Here is a 25,139-nt window from a genome sequence, read left to right on the forward strand (position 1 = left end):
TTCTGAGCTCATTTATGTTGTTGGAATAATCCAGTTTCTTGAGGTTTTAGGATCAAGATTCCTGTTTTCTTGCTGCAACAAGCTTTTCTTGTCTTCTAGAAGTCATTCACATTACTTGCCACATGTCTCCCACCACCTTCAAAGTCAGAATACTGCTGCTTTTCCATGCTTTGAATCTCTGACTTCTGTCTCTGACTCAGAAGTAAAGGGCTCATGTGATTAGTTCAGGCTCCACCAAAATATTTCCATTTGATTAACTTAAAAGCAACTCAATAATAAATTTAATCACATCTGGAATATCTCTTTTACTGTGGATATAATATATTATGGGAGGGATGTCCCACCAGATCAGCAGTTTCAACAATCAGCAGGAAGAGATTATGCAGGGTGAAAGTCATTAGTAGTCATTTTAGACTTTGATCTACTATATACGGATTCCTAAGTGGAATTACTGGGTCTTTTTTGGACATTAATCATTTGAAATTTATTTTCATTATTTTCTCATTTCCTCAGAATCAGAATACATCAGGGGGAGGTGGAATGTAGTTTTCTTTCTTAAATTTTGTGGGGTTTGTTGGATGATAATTTATACCAAGTAATTTCTAACGAGTGATACATATATTTTTATTACAAATCACTGTAAATACTCAAGTAGCATCAAAGACTCAGATATCAATGTACATTCAAATCTCAGTTGCACTACTTAATTACTTTGTGATCATAGAGACATTACTTAACCTCATTTACAACATAAAAATAAATCCTCATAAAGTGGTTGAGAAGATCAAATGAGAGGTTAGATTAAAGGTTAAAACAGAGCTTTATTTTTAGTAACTGCTCAATATATGTTAGTTCTTTTTTTTTTCCCAAAGATTTTATTTATTTATTTGACAGAGAGAGATAACACAAGTAGGCGGAGAGGCAGGCAGAGAGAGAGAGAGAGAAGGAAGCAGGCTTTCCACGGAGCAGAGAGCCTGATGTGGGGCTTGATCCCAGGACCCTGGGATCATAACCTGAGCTGAAGGCAGAGGCTTTAACCCACTGAGCCACCCAGATGCCTCATATGTTAGTTCTTTTATCCTTTGTCTCATTGTCCTTGTGTACTCAAGGGATGGACGTGTACTTAAGTTCAGCAAATAGGACACACTCTTCTGGGACCATGAATCCTTAGGAATTGATAAAAGCACAGAACAAAAAGTAGTTGTTTTCTTTTTAATATTCTTCTCAGCAGTAGTACCCTGATATGACTGTCACTGCTATAGGCTGTTAAGATTGTTGATTTTAAGCAGTACATTAAAAGTTCTGGTAGTTTAAGAAAAAAATAATTTCATCAAAAACCATCATATGGCTTTTAATATGTGTATTTGCGATCTGTATATCTTCTTTGATGAGATATCTGTTAAGGTCTTTGGCCCATTTTTTAAGTGGGGTCATTTATTCTCTTATTGTTCAAAGTTCTTTGTATATTTGAGTAACATTCCTTTATTTAGATGTGTCTTTTGCAAATAATTTTATCCTTTGTGTGTCTGACCTTCACATTCTTTTTAGGTTGTCTTTTACAGAGCAGAAGTTTTTAATTCTAATTAATTCCAGATTATCAATTATTTCCTTTATGAATTGTATCTTTGGTGTTGTATCTAAAAGGGCATCACCAGACTCAAAGTCATCTAGATTTTCTCTTACATTACCTCCTAGGTATTCTATAGTTTTGCATTTTACATTTAGATCTTGATCTATTTTCAGTTAATTTTTCTTAAAGTGAAAAAGTCTGTGTTTAGATAACTTTTTTTCTTTTAAAGGGTGAGGTCCAGTTGTTCTAGCACCATTCATAGAGGAGATTATCATTGCTCCATTGTATCAACTTTGTTCTTTGTCAAAGATCCATTGCCTTGACTTATAGGAATCTATTTCTTTTTTTTTTTTTTAAGATTTATTTATTTATTTATTTGAGAGACAGAGATCACAAGTAGGCAGAGAGGCAGGCAGGGAGAGAGAGAGAGAGGAGGAAAGCAGGCTCCCTGCAGAGCAGAGAGTCTGATGTTGGGCTCGATCCCAGGACCGTGGGATCATGACCGGAACTGAAGGCAGAGGCTTTAACCCACTGAGCCACCCAGGCGCCCCTAGGAATCTATTTCTGAATGCTCTATTCTGTTTATTGATTTATTTTTTGACTTTGGCATGGTATTGGCATAAAAAGCAACACACAGATTAATGGAACAGAATAGAATCTTTGATTTTAAAAAAATGGATTTTAACTCTGGGTGGGTGAAGAAAAATGTTTAGTCAAAAACCGTCATATGACTTACAGAATCAATGCCTGGAATAGAGAGGATCAGAACACAGAAACAAAGGGAGAATGACCACAGCCAGGCTTTCACCATGGGAATAGTCCACAGTCCACATAGGTCATTGTTAGTGGAAGAAACACTTGCTGCTATCTTTGCTAGCACCACTGTTGTAGAATACTTCTGTGCTCTCAAATTCAGTGTAGCAACTGTGGAAATTTTTGAGAACATACAATTGTCCAGACTAAATAACATTTTTATGTCTTATCTGTCTTAAAACTGGAAAGGGGAACACCTGTTCCCATCCCCCACAGTCAGATCCCATAGTAGGAGGTTAAATCCCGCTTTTTAATCTATCTATTTTTTCTTCAAATTTGAAGCAAGTCTGGATACTAAAAATAGAAAATAAAATCTCTGCTTCATGAGTAATCATGGAAATTGATGTTAAAAATTAGATATCATCTGCAATATTAACAAAAATAAAAAGTCTCACAAGACAAAGTATTGGTTAATATATAAGAAAAGAAGACTTTCATACATACTCTGGGAGGAGTGCAAATCACTTTGGACTGTGATATAGTATTATCAAATGAAGTGGAATCTGTGCATATCCTATAAACCCGGTATTCTACTTACAGGGGTGTATTTTAAATAAACTCTTGTACTTATGTACTAATAGAGTTGTTGAAGGTTACAAATTATATAAGCTAAAAGTTAGAGAATAGATCAATAATTTATGGTTTATACTATCAACAAATTATCTGATACACTTGCAATGAATGAACTTGATCTAAATGTATCAAGAAAGATAGTAATAAAAATCTAATTTTGAATGAAAAGCAGATTGCAGAATAATATGTAGAGTGTGGTAACATTTGTATAGTTTTTAAAATTATACCAAGCAACTTGCATTGCTCACAGATACATATATCAAATAAAAGTTCAAAAAAATAATGGTAGGTGTGATAGTTAATTTCATATGTTATCTTGACTGAGCCATAGAGCACCCAGATATTTGGTCAAACATTATTCTAGTATTTCTGTATGGGTGTTTCTGGATGAAAGTAACATTTAAATTGGTAGATTGGTAGATTGAGTAATATATATATATATACACACATATATACATACATATGATAGATTGGTTGGTTAATATATATATATATTACTCAATCTACCAATCTACCAATTTAAATGTTATATATACATGTTATATATACATACATACATATGTGTGTGTATATGTGTGTGTGTATAAATATATATATATATAAGTATATATATATATATATATATATATATATATATTTATTTATTTCCAGGAAGGTAGGAAGGCATATGGGATTGGTGAAGAGGAAAAGTAAAACCAACTTTAATCCATGATCTTTGCTTTTAAATTAAAAAAAAAATGAAAAAACATCAACATTTTTGCATATTTCTGTATTTGAATTATTTCCTTAATAGCCAGTTTCTCTGCATAGTATTTTAACTGATATTCAATTATAAATATTCTATCATTTTTATATTATTATTATTATTTTATGAGTTATTTAGTAATATATTTGGGAATTTAAAATCTTTAAATGTTATTTTCTGCTTTATTTACATCATGATTAGAACTGTTGGTGTGAATATTACCTATTATTTGAATTCTGTAAAGGTTTTTTAAGCTGGTATGCAGTCAAATTTGTAAATCTCCCTTGTGTACCTGAAAATAGTTTATGTTCTCTATTTTTTGAGTATTTGCTAAAGGTTATTACTGTTCTTCTACTACTGTAGGTTTAATAAGTCTTTCTGTGAGTCATCAGTTTCTAATGAAAATCTAGTAAATCACCTACTGAATTTTTATGATTTTGCTGTGAGGGTATCCATGGACCTAGAATTATTCTATCTTATTGTTCTGTCAACACTAGAATGTTTCCCATATGCATGGTCTGAGAAATGGTTCTCACCATTTTGACCATATTCTAAGTAGTAGAATGAAAGAAAGAAGGGGGCTGTAAGAATACATCCCCGAAATTTCACACATCACCTCTCATTGTATGTCCCTGTCCTAAACTTGATCACATGGCCACTCACTGATATAAAGAAGATTGAGAACTATAGTCCTTACTCTTGGTGGCATGTGTACAACCAAAATTGGTGGTAGCAGCACTAAGACAGATGGGAATCTAAAGATTTAGGAAGCAAGTAGGAACTTGTATTGGTCATGTCAGCAGGCCACTTCTGAAATGGATGAATGCCAATCATTTTAAATGTCTTTGTCCTCCATCTCAAGATTCAGATTTCAGGGAGGGAGCATATAATTGCATAGCACCCCTTTGGCTAGGGGTGGGGATGGACATAGATGCTGATTACTTTTCCACCAGATTGTCTCAAATGGGGAAAAAGTAATTGATCAAAATGAAATCAGGGTACTCAGTGGAAGAAAAAAATGAATGCTAAACAATCAAAAAATCAGCAAATATTTATTATAAGAACAAATATGAAATTTATTCAGCCATAAAGATTCATTTTGAATTATTTTATTCATTTGAATAATTTTGAATCATTCATTTGTTGAGCTACTACTATTCACCAAGGATCATGCTATATACTACAACCATAAAATGAATAAGGGCTACCTTATCTTCATAAAACTCATAATATAATACAAGAACTTGGGATTCTATAATATAATATATAAGAAATTTTAAAAAGATAAATAACAGATAATGGGAATAAATTTGTTTCACATAACAACTGATACAAAGAAAGCTTTATAACAATTTTGTAAAATGTATGAAAGAAAACCATTCTAAATTTACCAGAAAATCCAGTTGACTCATTTCCTTAAGCATATTTTTCTCTGTCAGTTATATATAATTGTAGATTTAAAAAAATATATACACACTCTATATATTACAGCGCTAATTATTTTCCCTTCATGAAGTTTTTACTTTGAAATAGTTTGAGCCATAAGAATTTGCAAAACTAGTACACAAAGCTTCTGTGAGCTCTTCCCCTAGCTTCCCCAATAACAATAACTTGCATAATCATATTGCAATGCCTGGGTATCTTTTTAAAAACCATTTTTCTTGTCAAGAGTAGGGATAGACACACATACACCTGTGTTAGTCAGAGTCAGACAAGTTAGAGAAGATGTGTGATTATAGAGGCTGAGATGTGCTACAATATGCCATCTGCAAGCTAGAGAACTAGGGAAACCAGTAGTATGATTCAGTCTGAGTCCAAAGGCTTAAGAACAAGGGGCTGCTGGTTAGGTCCTGGGTTCCCAAGGCCCAAAAATCAGGAGATCCAATGTCCAATGGCATGAGATAATGAACATTCCAGCTCAAAAAGGGAGAGAATTAGCTCCTCCACAGATAATGGGAATAAATTTATTCTATTCTGACTCTCAAGTATTAGATGGTCATTGTCCACTTTGGTGAGGGTGAATCTTCTTTACTCCCTTCTGATTCAAATATTAATCTTTTCAAGAAACATGTTCACAGATACAATGTTTTATCAGCTTCTGGGAACAACATTAGCTTAGTCAAATTAATGCATAAAATTAACTATCACAACACCTTTGTTGTGCTATTCTACTTTTCTCTTATTAATCCTTCTGTGACCAAATTAATTTACCTTAAGTGGCATGGTTAAGTATACAGGAGCCACATATTACATTTTAGGTTTTTAAGAGTTTTTGAAAGAAAATGAGTTAGAATAGCTTAGCTGCCTAGCCTGCAGCTCTTCAATTTAGCATGGTGTACATATATATATGTGTGTGTGTGTGTGTGTGTGTATACACTTGCGTGTGTATATGTGTTCCTGTGTATGTGGAGACAGAAACAGACACATGGGGAGGGTTGATAAGCACTAATAAGTGGCTTGTATAATCTTGTTTAAATTTTAGAAATGAATCAATTTTCCTTCCCTAGGCTTTGCTATAAGTATTAGATTCTTTTTCTAACACCCAAAGTAGGGCAATTAAGAGACAATTATTTTGACTAGAACATAATAGGCATAGGTGGTATCACCTACCTGAATTTTATTTGTTCCTGGTCAACAGTTTGTGTTACCAAATACTATCAGGAAAATAATTGTTTCTTCTTGAACCAAAATGTGTAAGGACCTATTTTATATTTTTATATTTTAGCCAGAGGCTTCCATTGAGGTTAAACAATAAACTTGTTGTTTAACCCTTAAACTGTCCCTGCTCCCTTCCCCTAAGAAACTTACTTAAAAACAAGTCCCGGAAACAAGCCTCAGGTAACAAAGCACAGATACAAGGATGGGTCAGGCCAGGTGGAGACATCCGATGCAGGTTGCATACTGTCTCCCTAGCTACCAAGGAGTATGGGCCTCGCTCTTTGGGAGTCTTTTGGGTGCCAATCCTAACCAAGGTGATAGGCTGGGTCAAATGTCTATTATAGGGTAAATTGTAATTCAATTGGTCACCTAGCATCACTGTGCAGCTTTCTCTGTGTGTTACAATTTCATTGGCCACCTGTGCATGGCCAGGCCCAACACATGGCCTTCGCCCTTTAAAGCTAGTCCATAAAAGAGAGTGGGGTCGCCCTCTCTGTAAGAGGTGCGGCACTGGCTGGTCAGTTTGATTCCTTTTTTTTTTCTTTTTGTAAATTTTTAATTTTTTATAAACATATATTTTTATCCCCAGGGGTACAGGTCTGTGAATCACCAGGTTTACACACTTCACAGCACTCACCAAAGCACATACCATCCCCAAGGTCCATAACCCCACCCCCTTCTCCCAACCCCTCTCCCCACAGGAACCCTCAGTTTGTTTTGTGAGATTAAGAGTCACTTATGGTTTGTCTCCCTCCCAACCCATCTTGTTTCATAGATTCTTCTCCTACCCACTTAAGCCCCCATGTTGCATCACCACATCCTCATATCAGGGAGATCATATGATAGTTGTCTTTCTCTGCTTGACTTATTTCGCTAAGCATGATACACTCTAGTTCCATGCATGTTGTCGCAAATGGCAAGATTTCATTTCTTTTGATGGCTGCATAGTATTCCATTGTGCATATATATCATTTCCTCTTTAACCATTCATCTGTTGATGGACACCTAGGTTCTTCCCATAGTTTGGCTATTGTGGACATTGCTGCTATAAACATTCAGGTGCATGTGCCCCTTTGGACCACTACGTTTGTGTCTTTAGGGTAAATACCCAGTAGTGCAATTGCTGGGTCATAGGGAAGTTCTATTTTCAACATTTTGAGGAACCCCCATGCTGTATTCCAGAGTGGTTGCACCAGCTTCCATTCCTACCAAGAGTGTAGGAGGGTTCCCCTTTCTCCACATCCTCGCCAGCATCTGTCATTTCCTGACTTGTTGATTTTAACCATTCTGACTGGTGTGAGGTGATATCTCATTGTGGTTTTGATTTGTATTTCCCTGATGCCGAGTGATATGGAGCAATTTTATATGTGTCTGTTGGACATCTGGATGTCTTCTTTGCAGAAATGTCTGTTCATGGGACGCCTGGGTGGCTCAGTGTGTTAAGGCCTCTGCATTCGACCTGGGTCATGATCCCAGGATCCTGGGATCAAGCCACACATTGGGCTCTCTGCTCTGCAGGGAGCCTGCTTCCTCCTCTCTCTCTCGGCCTGCCTCTCTGCCTACTTGTGATCTCTGTCTGTCAAATAAATAAAATCTTTAAAAAAAAAAAGAAAGAAATGTCTGTTCATGTCCTCTGCCCATTTCTTGATTGGATTATTTGTTCTTTGGGTGTTTGGTTTGCTAAGTTCTTTATAGATTTTGGACATTAGTCCTTTATCGGATATGTCGTTTGCTAATATCTTCTCCCATTCTGTCAGTTGTCTTTTGATTTTGTTAACTGTTTCCTTTGCTGTGCAAAAGCTTTTGATCTTGATGGAATCCCAATAGTTCATTTTTGCCCTTGCTTCCCTTGCCTTTGGCAATGTTCCTAGAAAGATGTTGCTGTGGCTGAGGTCGAAGAGGTTGCTGCGTGTGTTCTCCTCAAGGATTTGGATGGATTACTTTTGCACATTGAGGTCCTTCATCCATTTTGGGTCTATTTTGGTGTGTGGTGTAAGGAAATGGTCCAATTTCATTTTTCTGCATGTGGCTGTCCAATTTTCCCAACATCATTTGTTGAAGAGGCTGTCTTTTTTCCATTGGACATTCTTTCCTGCTTTGTCAAAGATTAGTTGACCATAGAGTTGAGGGTCTATTTCTGGGCTCTCTTTCTGTTCCATTGATCTATGTGTCTGTTTTTGTGCCAGTACCAGGCTGTATTGATGATGACAGCTTTGTAATAGAGCTTGAAGTCCGGAATTGTGATGCCACTAACGTTGGCTTTCTTTTTCAATATCCCTTTGACTATCCGAGGTCTTTTCTGGTTCCATATAAATTTTAGAATTATTTGTTCCATTTCTTTGAAAAAGATGGATGGTACTTTGATAGGAATTGCATTAAATGTGTATATTGCTTTAGGTAGCATAGACATTTTCACAATATTTATTCTTCCAATCCAGGAGGGTGGAACATTTTTACATTTCTTTGTGTCTTCCTCAATTTCTTTCATGAGTACTTTATAGTTTTCTGAGTATAGATTCTGTGTCTCTTTGGTTAGGTTTATTCATAGGTATCTTATGGATTTGGGTGCAATTGTAAATGGGATTAACTCCTTAATTTCTCTTTCTTCTATCTTGTTGTGGGTTTAGAGAAATGCAACTGACTTCTGTGCATTGATTTTATATCCTGACACTTTACTGAATTCCTGTACAAGTTCTAGCAGTTTGGGAGTGGAGATTTTTGGGTTTTCAACATATAGTATCATATCATCTGTGAAGAGTGATATTTTGACTTCTTCTTTGCCGATTTGGATGCCTTTAATTTCCTTTTGTTGTCTGATTGCTGAGGCTAGGACTTCTAGTACTATGTTGAATAGCAGTGGTGATAATGGACATCCCTGCCGTGTTCCTGACCTTAGCGGAAAAGCTTTCAGTTTTTCTCCATTGAGAATGATATTTGTGGTAGGTTTTACATAGATGGCTTTGATGATATTGAGGTATGTGCCATCTATCCCTACACTTTGAAGAGTTTTGATCAGGAAGGGATGCTGTACTTTGTCAAATGCATTTTCAGCATCTATTGAGACTATCATATGGTTCTTGTTCTTTCTTTAATTGATGTGTTGTATCACATTGACTGATTTGCGAATGTTGAACCAACCTTGCAGCCCTGGAATAAAGCCACTTGGTTTTGGTGAATAATCCTTTTAATGTACTGTTGAATCCTATTGGCTAGTATTTCGGTGAGAATTTTCGCATCTGTGTTCATCAAGGATATTGGTCTATAGCTCTCTTTTTTGATGGGATCCTTGTCTGGTTTTGGGATCAAGGTGATGCTGGCCTCATAAAATGAGTTTGGAAGTTTTCCTTCCATTTCTATTTTTTGGAACAGTTTCAGGAGAATAGGAATTAGTTCTTCTTTAAATATTTGGTAGAATTCCCCTGGGAAGCCGTCTGGCCCTGGGCTTTTGTTTGTTTGGAGATTTTTAATGACTATTTCAATCTCCTTACTGGTTATGGGTCTGTTCAGGCTTTCTATTTCTTCCTGGTTCAGTTGTGGTAGTTTATATGTTTCTAGGAATGCATCCATTTCTTCCGGATTGTCAAATTTATTGGCGTAGAGTTGCTCATTGTATGTTCTTATAATAGTTTGTATTTCTTTGGTCTTAGTTGTGATCTCTCCTCCTTCAATCATGATTTTATTTATTTGGGTCCTTTCTCTTTTCTTTTTGATAAGTCTAGCCAGGGGCTTATCAATTTTATTAATTCTTTCAAAGAACCAGCTCCTACTTTCGTTGATTTGTTCTATTGTTTTTTTTTCATTTCTATTTCATTGATTTCTGCTCTGATCTTTAGCATTTCTCTTCTCCTGCTAGGTTTAGGGTTTCTTTCTTGTTCTTTCTCCAGCTCCTTTAGGTGTAGGTTTAGGTTGTGTACCTGAGAGCTTTCTTGCTTCTTGAGAAAGGCTTGTAACGCTATATATTTTCCTCTCAGGACTGCCTTTGTTGTATCCCACACATTTTGAACCATTGTATTTTCATTATCATTTGTTTCCATGATTTTTTTCAATTCTTCTTTAATTTCCCGGTTGACCTATTCATTCCTTAGAAGGATGCTGTTTAGTCTCCATATATTTGGCTTCTTTTCAAACTTCCTTTTGTGGTTGAGTTCTAGCTTTAGAGCATTGTGGTCTGAAAATATGCATGGAATGATCTCAATCTTTTGATACTGGTTGAGTCCTGATTTAGGACCGAGGATGTGATCTATTCTGGAGAATGTTCCATGTGCACTAGAGAAGAATGTGTATTCTGTTGCTTTGGGATGAAATGTTCTGAATATATCTGTGATGTCCATCTGGTCCAGTGTGTCGTTTAAGGCCTTTATTTGCTTATTGATCTTTTGCTTGGATGATCTGTCCATTTCAGTGAGGGGAGTGTTAAAGTCCCCTACTATTATTGTATTATTGTTGATGTGTTACTTTGATTTTGTTATTAATTGGTTTAGATAGTTGGCTGCTCCCACGTTGGTTCATAGATATTTAGAATTGTTAGATCTTCTTGTTGGACAGACACTTTGAGTATGATATAGTGTCCTTCCTCATCTCTTTTATAGTATTTGGCCTAAAATCTAATTGATCTGATATAAGGATTGCCACTCTTGCTTTCTTCTATTGTCCATTAGCATGGTAAATTCTTTTTCACACTCTCACTTTAAATCTTGAGGTGTCTTCGGGCTTAAAATGAGCTTCTTGGAGGCAACATATAGATGGGTTTTCTTTTTTTATCCATTCTGATACCCTGTGTCTTTTGATTGGGGCATTTAGCCCAATAACATTCAGGGTAACTATTGAGACATATGAATTTAGTGCCATTGTATTGCCTGTAAGGTGACTGTTACTGTATATGGTCTCTGTTCCTTACTGATCTACCATTTGTAGGCTCTCTCTTTGCTTAGAGGACTCCTTTCAAAATTTCCTGTAGACCTGGTTTGGTGTTTGCAAATTCTTTCAGTTTTTGTTTGTCCTGGAAGCTTTTAATCTCTCCTTCTATTTTCAATGATAGCCTAGCTGCATATAGTATTCTTGGCTGCATGTTTTTCTCGTTTAGTGCTCTGAAAATATCATGCCAGCTCTTTATGGCCTGCCAGGTCTCTGTGGATAAGTCAGCTGCCAATCTAATGCTTTTACTATTGTATGTTGCAGACTTCTTTTCCCAGGCTGCTTTCAGGATTTTCTCTTTGTCACTGAGACTTGTAAGTTTTACTATTAGGTGACGGGTGTGTGCCTATTCTTATTGATTTTGAGTGGCGTTCTCTGAACCTCCTGAATTTTGATGCTTGTTCCCTTTGCCATATTGGGGAAATTCTCCCCAATAATTCTCTCCAGTATACCTTCTGCTCCCCTCTCTCTTTCTTCTTCTTCTGGAATCCCAATTATTCTAATGTTGTTTCGTCTTATGTGTCACTTATCTCTCGAATTCTCCCCTCATGGTCCAGTAGCTGTTTGTCCCTCTTTTGCTCAGCTTCTTTATTCTCTGTCATTTGGTCTTCTATATCACTAATTCTTTATGTTCCTCGTTTATCCTAGCATTGAGAGCCTCCATTTTTGATTGCACCTCATTAATAGCTTTTTTTATTTCAACTTGGTTAGATTTTAGTTCTTTTATTTCTCCAGAATGGGCTTTATATCTCCCGAGAGGGTTTCTCTAATATCTTCCATGCTTTTTTCGAGCCCAGCTAGATCCTTGAGAATTGTCATTCTGAACTCTAGATCTGACATATTACCAATGTCTGTATTGATTAGGTCCCTAGCCTTTTTACTACCTCTTGTTCTTTTTTTTGTGGTGAATTTTTCTGCCTTGTCATTTTGTCCAGATAAGAGTGCATGAAGGAGCAAGTAAAATACTAAAAGGGTGGCAACAACCCCAGGAAAATATGCTTTAACCAAAGAGAAGAGATCCCAAATCGTGAGGGGGGAGAAAGGGGATAAAAAGAGGTTCAAAAAGAATGAAAGAAAAAAAAAGAAAATAAAGAATTAAATAAAAAGAAAACGAATACAGAAAAATATAAAAAAGAAAAAATATACATATTAGATAAACTAGTTAAAAAACGTTAAAAATAAAAGGATAAAATTTTAAAAAAATTTAGCAGAAGAGAAAAGAAATGAAAAAAAAATTAAATTAACTGCAAGACTAAAGAAATCACAGGGAGTAAGCCATGAGTTCCGTGCTTTGCTTTCTCCTCATCTGGAAATCTGCTGTTCAGCTTGGTATTGAAACTGCACTCCTTGGTAGGTGAAGTTGGTCTTGGTTGGATTTCTTGCTGATCTTCTGGGCGAGGGGCCTGGTGTAGTGATTCTCAAGTGTCTTTGCCCCAGGCGGAATTGCACAGCCTGTACCAGGAGCTTAGCAATCCTCTCATGTTTGCTTTCAGCAGCTTTTGTTCCCTGAGCGCTTTTCGTAAAGTTCTGGAGGACGGGAATACAAATGGCGGCCTCCTGGTCTCTGGCCTGGAGGAGCCGAGAGCCCGGGGCCCCACTCCTCAGTGCGCCCTCAGAGAACAGCGCCCACTTACTCCCGTCTGCCTGACCTCCAGCCGCGCTCCGAGCTCACCGAGCCTGCGACCGGTTCAAGGTAACCCCGAGCTGTGATCTTACTGACAGCTCTGTCTCTGTAGCTGGCTTTCCTGTTCCAATACCTGGAAGATCTGTGACACTCAGACACCCCCAATCCTTCTGTGACCCTGCGGGACCTGAGGCCACGCTGACCCCGCGTGGGCTTCGTCCCGGTTTAGCCTCTGGAATGATGTCCCTCAGCGGAACAGACTTTTCAATGTCCTGATTTTGTGCGCCGTTGACCCGCAGCTTGCCGGGAGCCGGCCCCTCTCCCCGGGGTCTATCTTCCCGTCGCTTTGGATTCACTTCTCTGCCAGTCCTAGCTTTCAGAAAATGGTTGTTTTTCTGTTTCCAGAATTGCTGTTCTTCTTTCTTTGATCTTCTGATGGATTTGCAGGTGTTTGCAATCTTTAGTTAAGCTATCTAGCTGATCTCCTGCTAGCTGAAGTAGTCTCAGCCTGCTACAGCTCTGCCATTTTGACTCCTCTCTCGGTCAGTTTGATTCTTGATGCTTGGCATGAAATAAAGCTTTGCTTGACTTTTGCTATGTATCTGTCTTGCTCCTTTAATCATGGGCCCATTATTGGGGCTTAACAAATGTATAGAGGGAAAGTAGTTAGTGACTAAACACCTATTTTGTTAGAATAAACCACCTACTCTGTTACAGTAAATCAGGGCCTGTGTTAGTAAATAGTAAAAATGGCTAATATAATTATTCAGGTAGTTGTGTACACACTTGACTCCCTCACCAATTTACTAACTTAAGGAGAAAGTGTAACTGGGAGAATAATGATCCCTTAAACTCTGATTTTGAAGAAATTCTATGGGCTAGTATTTAATAAATCTTCCTACTACTAGAAATGGGCTGACCAAAATTAATATTAAGCTTTCCTCCTCCACCCCTCTAAGAATTTGATCTGGACTAAGGTAAAGAAAAGTGATAATTTTTAAAAGCTGTTTGGAATGCTTGAGTGACCAGAAAGTAGAAAGGCAGACTACAGGGTTGATGATTCTGTTGTTTGGAACAATAATAGTAATGAGGCCCATTTCCTACTGATAGACTTCTGGTATGGAGATATATATATATATATATATATATATATATATATATATATCTTATCACTAAATGTGCATAAGGAGATGTGACACTATTCTGAATAATATAAAAAACCTTCTGTACTAGAGGAAAGGTGTATTAATGCTAATTCTTAACATAAACCCAGACACTCCTGACTTTAAGAATTATGATTTTTCTTTGATAAGTGTGTGTGTGTGTGTGTGTGTGTGTGTGGTGTGTTAGAAAGAAAGAGAGAGAAACAATATTTAAAATTTGAATAATGATAAGACATAAAATTAGAGGAAGAATTATCTTCATCTTCCACTCAGAAAAAGACCTCAAGGACCTCAACCAATTGGATATTTGAGGGCCAAATCCATCTTTGAGTATTGTGCTGAAGAGTTCATTTTTCTTGCCCAAACATGTCCATGCCCATAAAGTTTTTAGTTTATAATTCAGACCTTGGAAATGCACTGCTCTGTGTCACTGTATAGTATGGATCGCACTTGGTGGTTGTATTTAAGAGGGTAGATTCTGAAGAAAGTCTGACCCCTGTACATAGAATGGGATTTCCCAATGATTCAAAGGACAATAGAAAACTGGTGGTGTAGAATTTTTAAGAATACAAATTTTTCAAAAGAAAGTAGAAGGATTAGGTTTTGAGGGAAGCAAGCAAACCTAGGAATTAACAGGGTCCATGAATAAAAACTACATGAAGAATATTTTTCGCTTGAACTATTGGTACAATATTCAGCCTACAGTTTCATTTTTTGACATTGTATCTTTTTATTACTTGGGATATTTTATTAAATCTTACTGTTGTATATTTTAAATCCTTACCACCACTATACCATGCAGATGTAACAAAGACCATGGTGGCCATTTTCACATCACTGCCTCATACAGGCAAAAGTATTGTAAGCAGAATAATATCAAGGAGTAAAGAGCCTCAGAGTTCCAAGTAGTGATGTGCACCAAAACAAACAGTGGTCTTCAGTAAAGGTAAAAGCAACAAGGATGAACATATCAGATTGAGAAACCACTCTCATGTGAATAATTCAGGAAAAAAAAAATTGAGACAAAACTGTTTTCCCCCAAATATTCTAGATGTAGGTCACCCTTGGGGGTAGGGGAATAGTATTTTGACTTTGTATTACTAAATTTTTTCCATTATATTAATTCATTTTCTCAAATAAAGTTAATTTTATTAAGACAGTGACATTCACAGTGAAATATTCTTTCTGTTCTTTGAAGCTTCCCACAGTCAAAAATAAAATGGTCTATCTTGTAAGAGTCAGTGAAACTGGTCCTAGGACTGTCATCCATGCAGTGGAAACTATGTATTAGACCAAGATCTGGGAGCCAATGTACAAGGAAGGGTCCAAGGTTGCCTACTTTCTTCACAACATTTTTTTTTCTTTAGTTCCAGTTATGACATATTCAAAGAACTAAACGAAGATTGTGATGACATTATTTCTGAACATGTAATAATGATATTCAGGTGGCAAATTGTTTACCAATAATGGGATTCCTTTTTCTCTGATGTACAAGTTTCCTCCCTTATCACCCGTTTTTGGAACATTACAGGTTTGACTCTCTATTTTTTAAATTATTATTTTATTTTTTAAATTTCTTTTCAGTGTACCAGAATTCATTGTTTATGCACCACACCCAGTGATCCATGCAATACGTGTCCTGCATAATACCCACCACCAGGCTCACCCAACTTCCCACTCCTGACCCCTTCAAAACACTCAGACTGTTTTTCAGAGTCCATAGTCGCTCATGGCTCATCTCCCCCCCACAACTTCCACAACTCGCTTCTCCTCTCCATCTCCCCATGTCCTCAGTGCTATTTCTTATGCTCCACAAAGAAATGAAACTATATTATAATTGACTCTCTCTGCTTGACTTATTTCACTCAACATCATCTCTTCCAGTCTCATCCATATTGATACAAAAGTTGAGTATTCATCCTTTCTGATGGAGGCATAATACTCCATAGGGTATATCCATATACCCTATGGAGTATATATCCATATACCCTATGGAGTAGGGTATATGGATATATACCCTTATCCATTTGTCCATTGAAGGGAATCTTGGTTCTTTCCATGGTTTGGAGACCGTGGCCATTGCTGCTATGAACATTGGGGTACAGATGACCCTTCATTTCACTACATCTGTATCTTTGGGGTAAATACCCAGTATTGCAATTGCAGGGTCATAGGGAAGCTCTATTTTTAATTTCTTAAGAAATCTCCACACTGTTTTCCAAAGTGGCTGCACCAACTTGCATTCCCACCAACAGTGTAAGAGGGTTCCCCTTTCTCCACATCCCCTCCGACACACGTTGTTTACTGTATTGCTAATTTTGGTCATTCTAACTGGTGTAAGGTGGTATCTCAATGAGGTTTTGATTTGAATCTCCCTGACGGCTAGTGATGATGAACATTTTTTCATGTGTCAGCTATCCATTTGTATGTCTTCATTGGAGAAGTGTCTGTTCATGTCTTCTGCCCATTTTTTGACATGATTATCTGTTTTGTGTGTGTTGAGTTTGAGGAGTTCTTTATAGATCCTGGATATCAGCCTTCTTTCTGTACTGACATTTGAAAATACCTTTCATTCCGTGGGTTGCCTCTTTGTTTTGTTGACTGTTTCCTTTGCTGTGCAGAGGAAACTTTTTCATACATAGATTTTATGAAGATGAGGAATGTTCCCTTTATCCCTGTGCAGAAGCTTTTGATCTTGATGAAGTCCCCAAAGTTCATTTTCTCTTCTGTTTCCTTTGCCTTTGGAGACATATCTTGAAAGAAGTTGCTGTGGTTGATATCAAAGAGGTTACTGCCTAAGTTCCCTCCAGGATTCTGATGGATTTCTGCCTCATGTTGAGGTCTTTTATCCATTTTGAGTTTACCTTTATGTATGGTGTAAGAGAATTGGCAATTTTCATTCTTCTACACATAGCTGTCCAATTTTCCCAACATTATATATTGAAGAGACTGTCTTTTTTCCACTGTTTATTATTTCCTGCTTTGTCGAAGATTATTTGACCATAGAGTTGCGGGTCCATATCTGGGCTCTCTACTCCATTCCACTGGTCTATGTGTCTGTTTTTATGCCAGTACCATGCTGTCTTCGTGATTGCAATTTTGTAGTAAAGCTTGAAATCAGACAACATGATGCCCCCAGTTTTGTATTTCTTTTTCAACATTTCCTCAGCAATTGGGGGTCTCTTCTGATTCCATACAAATGTTAAGATTGTTTGCCCCAGGTCTTTGAAAAATGTCGGTGGAAATTTGACCAGAATGGCATTGAAAGTATAGCTTGCTCTAGTCAGTATAGACATTTTAACAATGTTTATTCTTCCAATCCATGAGCATTGAATGGTCTTCCATCTTTTCATGTCTTCTTTGATTTCTTTCATGAGTGTTCTGTAGTTCCTCAAGTACAGATCCTTTACCACTTTGGTTAGGTTTATTCCCAGGTATCTTATGGTTCTTGGTGCTATATTGAATGGAATCAATTCTCTAATTTCCCTTTCTGTATTTTCATTGTTAGTGTATAAGAAAGCCACTGATTTCTATACATTGACTTTGTATCCTGCCACATTACTGAATTGCTGTATAAGTTCTAGTAGTTTGGGGGTGGACTCTTTTGGGTTTTCCATATAAAGTATCATGTCATCTGCGAAGAGAGAGAGTTTGACTTCTTCCTTGCCAATTTGAATATATTTTATGTCTCTTTATTGTCATATTGCTGATGCTAGGTCTTCTAATAATATGTTGAACAAGAGTGGTGAGAGTGGGCATCCTTGTTGTATTCCTTATCTCAATGGGGAGGCTGTGAGCTTTTTTTCCATTGATGCTGATATTTGCTGTGGCTTTTTCATACATAGATTTTATGAAGATGAGGAATGTTCCCTTTATCCCTATACTTTGAAGCGTTTTAATCAGGAACGGATGCTGGATTTTCTCAAATGCTTTTTCTGCATCAATTGAGAGGACTATGTGGTTCTTCTCTCTTCTCTTACTGATTTGTTCTATCACATTGATTTGCAAATGTTGAACCATCCTTGAAACCGATGGATGAATCCCACCTGGTCATGGTGGATAATCTTTTTAATGTGCTGTTGGATTCTATTTGCTAGGATCTTGTTGAGAATCTTAGCATACATATTCATCAGGGATATTGGTCTGAAATTCTCCTTTTTGGTGGGGTCTTTGCCTGGTTTGGGGATCAGGGTAATGCTGGCTTCATAAAAGGGGTGTGGAAGTTTTCCTTCTGCTTCAATTTTTTGAAACAGCTTCAGGAGAATAGGTATTATTTCTTCTTTGAAAGTTTGGTAGGATTCCCCACGGAATCCATCAGGTAGTGGCCTCTGGGTTTTTGGGAAGTTGTTGATATCTGATTCAATCTTGTTACAAGATATCAATCTATTCAGGTTGTCAATTTCTTCCTGTTCCAATTTTGGAAGTTTGTAGGTTTCCAGGAGTGCATCCATCTCATCTAGGTTGCTTAACTTATTGGCATATAACTGTTGAAAATAATTTTTGATGATTGTTTCTATTTCCTTGGTGTTAGTTTTGATCTCTCCCTTTTCTTTCATAATTTTATTAATTAGGGTCTTCTCTCTTTCCTTTTGGAATACTTTGGCCAATGATTTATCAATCTTATTGATTCTTCAAAAAAATAGCTTCTAGTTTCATTGATGCATTCTAATGTACCTCTAGATTCTATCTCATTGATCTCTGCTCTTATCTTGATTATTTCCCTTCTTGTGTATGGAGTTGGCTTAATCTGTTGTTGATTTCCAAGTTCTTTAAGGTGTAAAGGCAGCTGGTGTATTCTGGATTTTTCATTTTTTTTGAGGGAGGCTTGCATGGCTATGTATTTCCCCCTTAGGGCCACCTTTTCTGTATCCCATAGGTTTTGGACCAATGTGTCTTCAATCTCATTGATTTCCATGCATTGTTTAAGTTCTTCTTTGAATTCCTGGTTGATCCATGCATTCTGAAGCAAGGTGATCTTTAGCTTGTTGAATTCCTTCCAAACTTTTCCTTGTAACTGAAATCCAGTTTCAAAGCATTGTGATCTAAGAATATGCAAGGAATAATCTCAGTCTTTTGGTATCAGTTGAGCCCTGTTTTGTGACCCAGTATGTGGTCTGTCCTGGAGAAGGTTCCATGTGCCCTTGAGAAGAATGAGTATTCTATTGTTTGAGGGTGGAATGTTCTGTATATATCTATGAGGTCCATCTGGTTCAATGTGTCAGTCAATGCTCTTATTTCTTTTGATTTTCTTCTTGAATGATCTATTACTGACAGAGGCGTGTTAAGGTCTCCTACTATTAATGTATTCATATCAATATGACTTTTTATATTGATTAATAGTTTTCTTATGTAATTGGCTGCTTCCTTATTGGAGGCATAGATGATCTGTGTATTGCTAAGAGTGGTGTGTAAAGATTCCCTACTATTAATGTATTCATATCAGTATGACTATTTATTTTGATTAACAGTTGTCTTATGTAGTTGACTGCTCCCGTATTGGGGGGTATAAATATTTAAAATTGTTAGATCATCTTGGTGGATAGTCCCTTTATGAATGATGTAGTGTCCTTCTGTATCTCTGACCTAGTCTTTAGTTTAAAATCTAATTTATGTGATATGAGAATCACTACCCCATCCTTCATTTGAGGGTCACTGGCATGAAAGATGCTTCTGCATTTCTTCACTTTTAGTCTGGATGTATTCTTAGGTTCCAAATGGGTCTCTTGTAGACAACATATGGATGGGTCCTGTCCTTTTATCCAACCTGCAACCGTGTGTCATTTTATGGGCGCATTTATTTCATTCACGTTGAGAGAGATTATTGAGAGATACGTTTTTATTGACATTTTGTTACTTGTGAAGTCTTTGTTTCTATAGATTGTCTCCATAGATTTCTGTTCAATGATAGTCTTGGGGTTTTTCCTCTTTCATAGAACCCCCCTTAATATTTCCTGCAGTGTCAGCTTGGTGGTCACATACTCTTTTAAACCTTGTTTGTATTATAAGCTCTTTATCTCTCCATCCATTTTGACTGTCAGTCTTGCTGGATAAAGTATTCTTGGCTGTATGTTCTTCTCATTTAGTGCCCTGAATACATCTTGCCAGCCCATTCTGGTTTGGCAGGTTTCTGTGGACAGGTTTGACATTATTCTGATGGGCTTTCTTCCGTACATAAGTAATTTCTTCCCCCTAGCTGCTTTCAAGAGCTCCTGTCCACAATTATGATTCATCATTTTCACAATCATGTGTCTCAATGTCTTTCTAGATTCTATGTTCTTGGGGGAGAGACCTTTCTGCCTCTAGTACCTTAAAGCTGGTTCCATTCACCAGATTGGGAAAATTTTCATGGAGAATTTGTTCAACTCTATCTTCTAGTCCCCTTTCTTTCTCCTCCCCCTCAGGGATTCCAATAATTCTGACATTGGAATGGCTTATGGCATCATTTATTTCCCTAATTCTGTTTTCATGGCTTCTAAACTCTTTGTTCTAGGCTTCCTCCTGATCCTTTTTCTCTATCTGTTTGTCCTCCAGATCACTAATTTTATCTTCTGCCTCAGTTACCCTAGCTTTTAGAGAATTTTAGATTAGATTGGAACTCACTGAAAGCATTGTTAATGTAATACCTGGTGGCTTTCACTTCTGCCCGAATCAATTTCATTTTGTCATCAAAGGCTTTCTCCAGCCTAGCTATTGCCTGGATAGTTGTTAGCCTGAATACCCTTTCCAACATACTGTTTATGTCCATATCCAATAGCTCTGATGGAGAGGGCCCAGTCTCTGATTTTTTCTTCTGTTAGACATTCCTCCTCCTAGTCATTTTGGTGAGAGATGGCTGAATGGATGTTTAGCTGAATGTATCAACCATGGTGCAGACAAGATGCACCCTTGAATGCTTCGGAGCAATCAAGAGTCCCCACAAAAAAGAAAGAAAAAAAGAGAGAGAGAGAGATAGGGGGAAAACAAAGATAAAAAAAGAGAGAAGGCACAGCCCAAATGGGCCACAAAGTTAAGATTTATTAAGCATACAAACAAAAACAGAGAAACGAAAAGACCGACAGAAGTAGATGGCAAGAGAATAAAAATAAATCAATGAATAATAAAAAAAAGAACCCTGTCAAAATGAACCCCAAGTTTAAGATTTATATACTACCAGTACAAAAACAAATACACAGAAATACTGACAGAAGAAAAAGATGGGAGTGGTTATAAATTCTCAGTGTGTGTGCAGAAGATTATTTTGATTCTTCCTGGTTGTATCTTGATATCTTTGTTAAAATACTCAACTTTTGGGGCGCCTGGGTGGCTCAGAGGGTTAAGCCTCTGCTTTTGGCTCAGGTCATGATCTCAGGGTCCTGGGATAGAGCCCCACATCTGGCTCTCTGCTCAGCAGGGAGCCTGCTTCCCCCCCCCTTTTTTTTTTTCTGCCTCTCTGCCTGCTTGTGATCTCTGTCTGTCAAATAAATAAATAAAATCTTTAAAAAAAAAAAGGGCTCAACTTATCTGAGAAAAAGGGGGATTAAAACTTGTTTACCTATAGTCGTAGCACTGACTGGGGTAGGGGGATTACCTTGAAGCTTATGTCTATATGAATATTGAAAAATAAATAAATAAAATAAAATAAAAATAGAAAAATAAAAGCAAAACACAGGTATATGTATCAAAAAAGTTCAAGTTAAAAGGTTATTATGGAATTTTATGTACTGAACATCTCATTGTAAATAGGTAAATTTGGTAAATGTTAAATAGGTATGGTAAATAGGTAAATAGGTTAAAAAGTTATATAAAAAACAATGAAAAGAACCAGAATAGTGGGAATGAATTAAAAATAAAAGTTGTATCTATGAAGTAGTGGTGGTTGTTCTCTTGGGTTTTTTTGTTTTGTTTATTCCTGGCTGGCTGGTGGAGGCTATGGCACGGTTGGAGTCAAGGACCAAACCAGGCCCTGACTTGTGTCTCCTTTAAAGTCTGGACACTTTGACAAAGGGTTAAGGATGGGAAAGTTGAGTAACACTGAGAAAGGGTCTGTGCTATGTGTTGTTGCGCTCGCCTACCTGACTTCCCACACGCTCTCCGCTCTCCCTACAGAAGGGAACAATGTGGTCAGAGTCATTAGTTCTTAGTTGGTCCTTGTTGTTCCTGTACCTCCCATAACCCACTCCCTGGTTGACTGTCTTGCTAATGGCATTAGCCGAGACTACCTGGCATCACAAGGTTTGCTTTTAGTTAATGTAAACTTGTTATAGAAACTTGCGGTCACCTGACTAGGTACTGATGTATTACTCCTCCTATTGTGGTTTGCCTTATAAATGATTGTAAGATGTGGAATAAAATTGCCACTGTTAGACATCTTCCTCAGTGTCCCTCCTGCCCCCATCTCTTTGTATCTTAATTTCTTTTCACCATCCTCTTAACCCTCACGTTTCCTGGTCGATTTGTCATGTGCACGGGCCACAACAGCTGGCTTTCTGGGGGAGAGGCCTGCCCTGTGGTTTTCAGGGAGTGTTGTTAGAGTTAAGTCCTCCTGCCCTCATCAAGGGGTTGGGTTCTGAGGAAATGGTTTTTTCAGGCTTTTGTTCTCTGGAGGTTTTTTTGTTTCTTCGTTTGTTTTCTCTCCCCTTGGTCATTTTTGGCGGTTTTTTGGAGGTTTAGAGAAAAGCAAACTGCACCTTGACCTCCATCTCAGAGAGAAGCCTCCATCTGTCCTCCTCTCAATTCTCCAGAGCACATAAATTCCCCCTCTGCCGCTGGCAGAGCCTGTCTCCAGTCACAGTCCCTGGGGTCACAGGAACTCCCCCTTGTACCCAAACCACAAGAAATACTAACTGCTGCTGTCTGGGCAGCTCCAGACTGCCAGAGAGGTCCCAAGCAGAGATAGAGCACTGAGATTTTCACTCTGGCCCAGGCTGGGAGTGCTCAGCCTCTCCAGGTCCTAGAGAATGCCAGCTGGTGCCTGTAGGAACCTCTCTCAGGGGAGGGTGTAGGGCAAGACTTACACTCTGGTTGTGCAGCGCAGGCTCCTGTAGAGTGCAAAATGCTGTGGTTCTGCAGGCTGGCAAGCCTCCCTCACCCTCACTGGTGCTGCCACCCTGAGGATTTCAGGCACACCAGCTGCTCAGGGACCAAGACCGAGCTTCTTCACTGCACTTTCTCTGGCTCAGTGCCAGCGGTGGCTGTTTTGGGCCCTTGGGCTTAAGCCCTTGTCCCTAACTGCCTGATTCCCCCAATTTCCCCCTAAAATCCTTTGCTCTTTTTGAATGCTTTCAAGCAAACTCAAAGTTAATGCTCATCTCCAATCACAAGGCACTCTCATATTGGGGTATTACTTTCCAATGGGTCGCTTATGGGGGTTCCCTCCCCATTTTGTTTATCTTCCAATATCAGTTCAATTGATGTTCCCACTCCACTTTACCTGCCCAATTTACCTGCCCACTTCTACCCCCGTAGAGATCCAGAAGTGTATAATTCTAATCTCAGGCTGATTTCATGGGTGATTAGAGTTCTTTGGTAGGTAATCAGTTCACTTTAGTGGACAGGTTGAAACAGCGCCTCCTCCTACTTCTCCACCATCTTGTCTCCCCCCCTACTCTCTGTTTTCTTAGTCTTTGACCATTATTACTACATTTCACATTGCCATTTAGAGTAAAATCAGGGTTAATAAGAACCTAAGGAGCTAGTGGCTACATTTAATTCAGTTTTTTTTCTATGATCTTTGTTTATGAGAAAGAAGTAAATCACAAGGAAATAAGACAATATTAGGGTTTTTACTTTTTTTTATTTTATGTTTTTTTTAAAAATTTGTTTCTTATATAGCCCTTTTTTACTGGATAGATCCAATTTGAGTTTCTGTGCCATTTGTATAAAAAAAAAATGCTATGAGCAGAGTATGTAATTGCCTATTTAATACAACCTACTACCAGCCATTTCACCATTATATGTTATCTATTTAGGCTCTTTCTTTTCTTTTATGAATCCCCTTTTAACACTGAGAAAAGTTATGCCTTAAACTGGTTGTTTTCTAACATCCTAATTAAAAGGTATCAACTGAGTTGACATCCAGATGACAAAAGAAGCTGGCTAGAAAATAGGTAGCTGAATAGGGAAAAGAGTGTGACAGAAAGGAAAAATATGCTGATGGGGACCAAGGGCGTAGGAAAATAGCCAAGGACAAATTTGGCTTCCTTCACAGTTTTTTTTTTTTTGGCAGTTAGGCCCTGTTTAAATTAGCAAGGGTTTGTGTTAACAAGGATTAGCCTAAGGCAATAAAACAATCCCAACCCATTAATGAAAATATTTAATTCTGTTGATTAGTTTGCAATTACTAAGGTAAAAGAATGGACACATGACTTTTAGAAAGTGACAAGTGACTGTCAAGCCAATTCACAAGAGATAATATAGTTCAAAATGAAGCCAACCTAACATTGTCAATTTTATTGGGGTATAAGTGTATAATCTCTAAGGTTTTTTCCCTTCTCTTTTATTTTCATTTCATGCATCAAATAAGTTTTCAAGTGTTAATTATCTGATATGTTTACACAGGATATATTTAACAAGTTCTATAAAAAGTACATTAAATACACATTTTTTTCATGGTAACTCAAAAACTTCATTATAAGTGAGTGCTAGAAAAAAAAATAATGCAAAGAAAGTGCCTATCACCCTACATTTACATTTTTTGCATCCACTATTTTATTTGAGGTGCAAAAATGTGTCATCATTCCCCACTTTTCAGATCATGATACTGAGTACCAAAAGGATTAATAACTTGCTGAAACTCACTCAGCAGATAAGTAGCAGAATCAGAGATCAAACCTCAAATTTTGTTTTCCAAACTCATCACACTTTGCTTTTTAAGTTAATGGTAAGAGTTGATCTGAAGAAGAGACTTCAGTTCTTTTTTTAACCAATGTCATTTTTTCCCTAGGTTAGTCTAGAGAAATACACAGTTATCAGAGTGACATGATACCCTATGAAACCTGCTTCAGGGTTTTCATTAATTCACTTAAACATGGTCTGTTTTGAAAGTGGAGGGTAACTAAGCAATGACCTTGGGGACTAAAGATAAAGCTGGAGGTACTGTCA

This window comes from Mustela putorius, unplaced genomic scaffold (assembly GCF_011764305.1).
Source record: "Mustela putorius furo isolate JIRA1106 unplaced genomic scaffold, ASM1176430v1.1 tig00000842_pilon_pilon_pilon, whole genome shotgun sequence".
Lineage (NCBI taxonomy): Eukaryota > Metazoa > Chordata > Mammalia > Carnivora > Mustelidae > Mustela > Mustela putorius.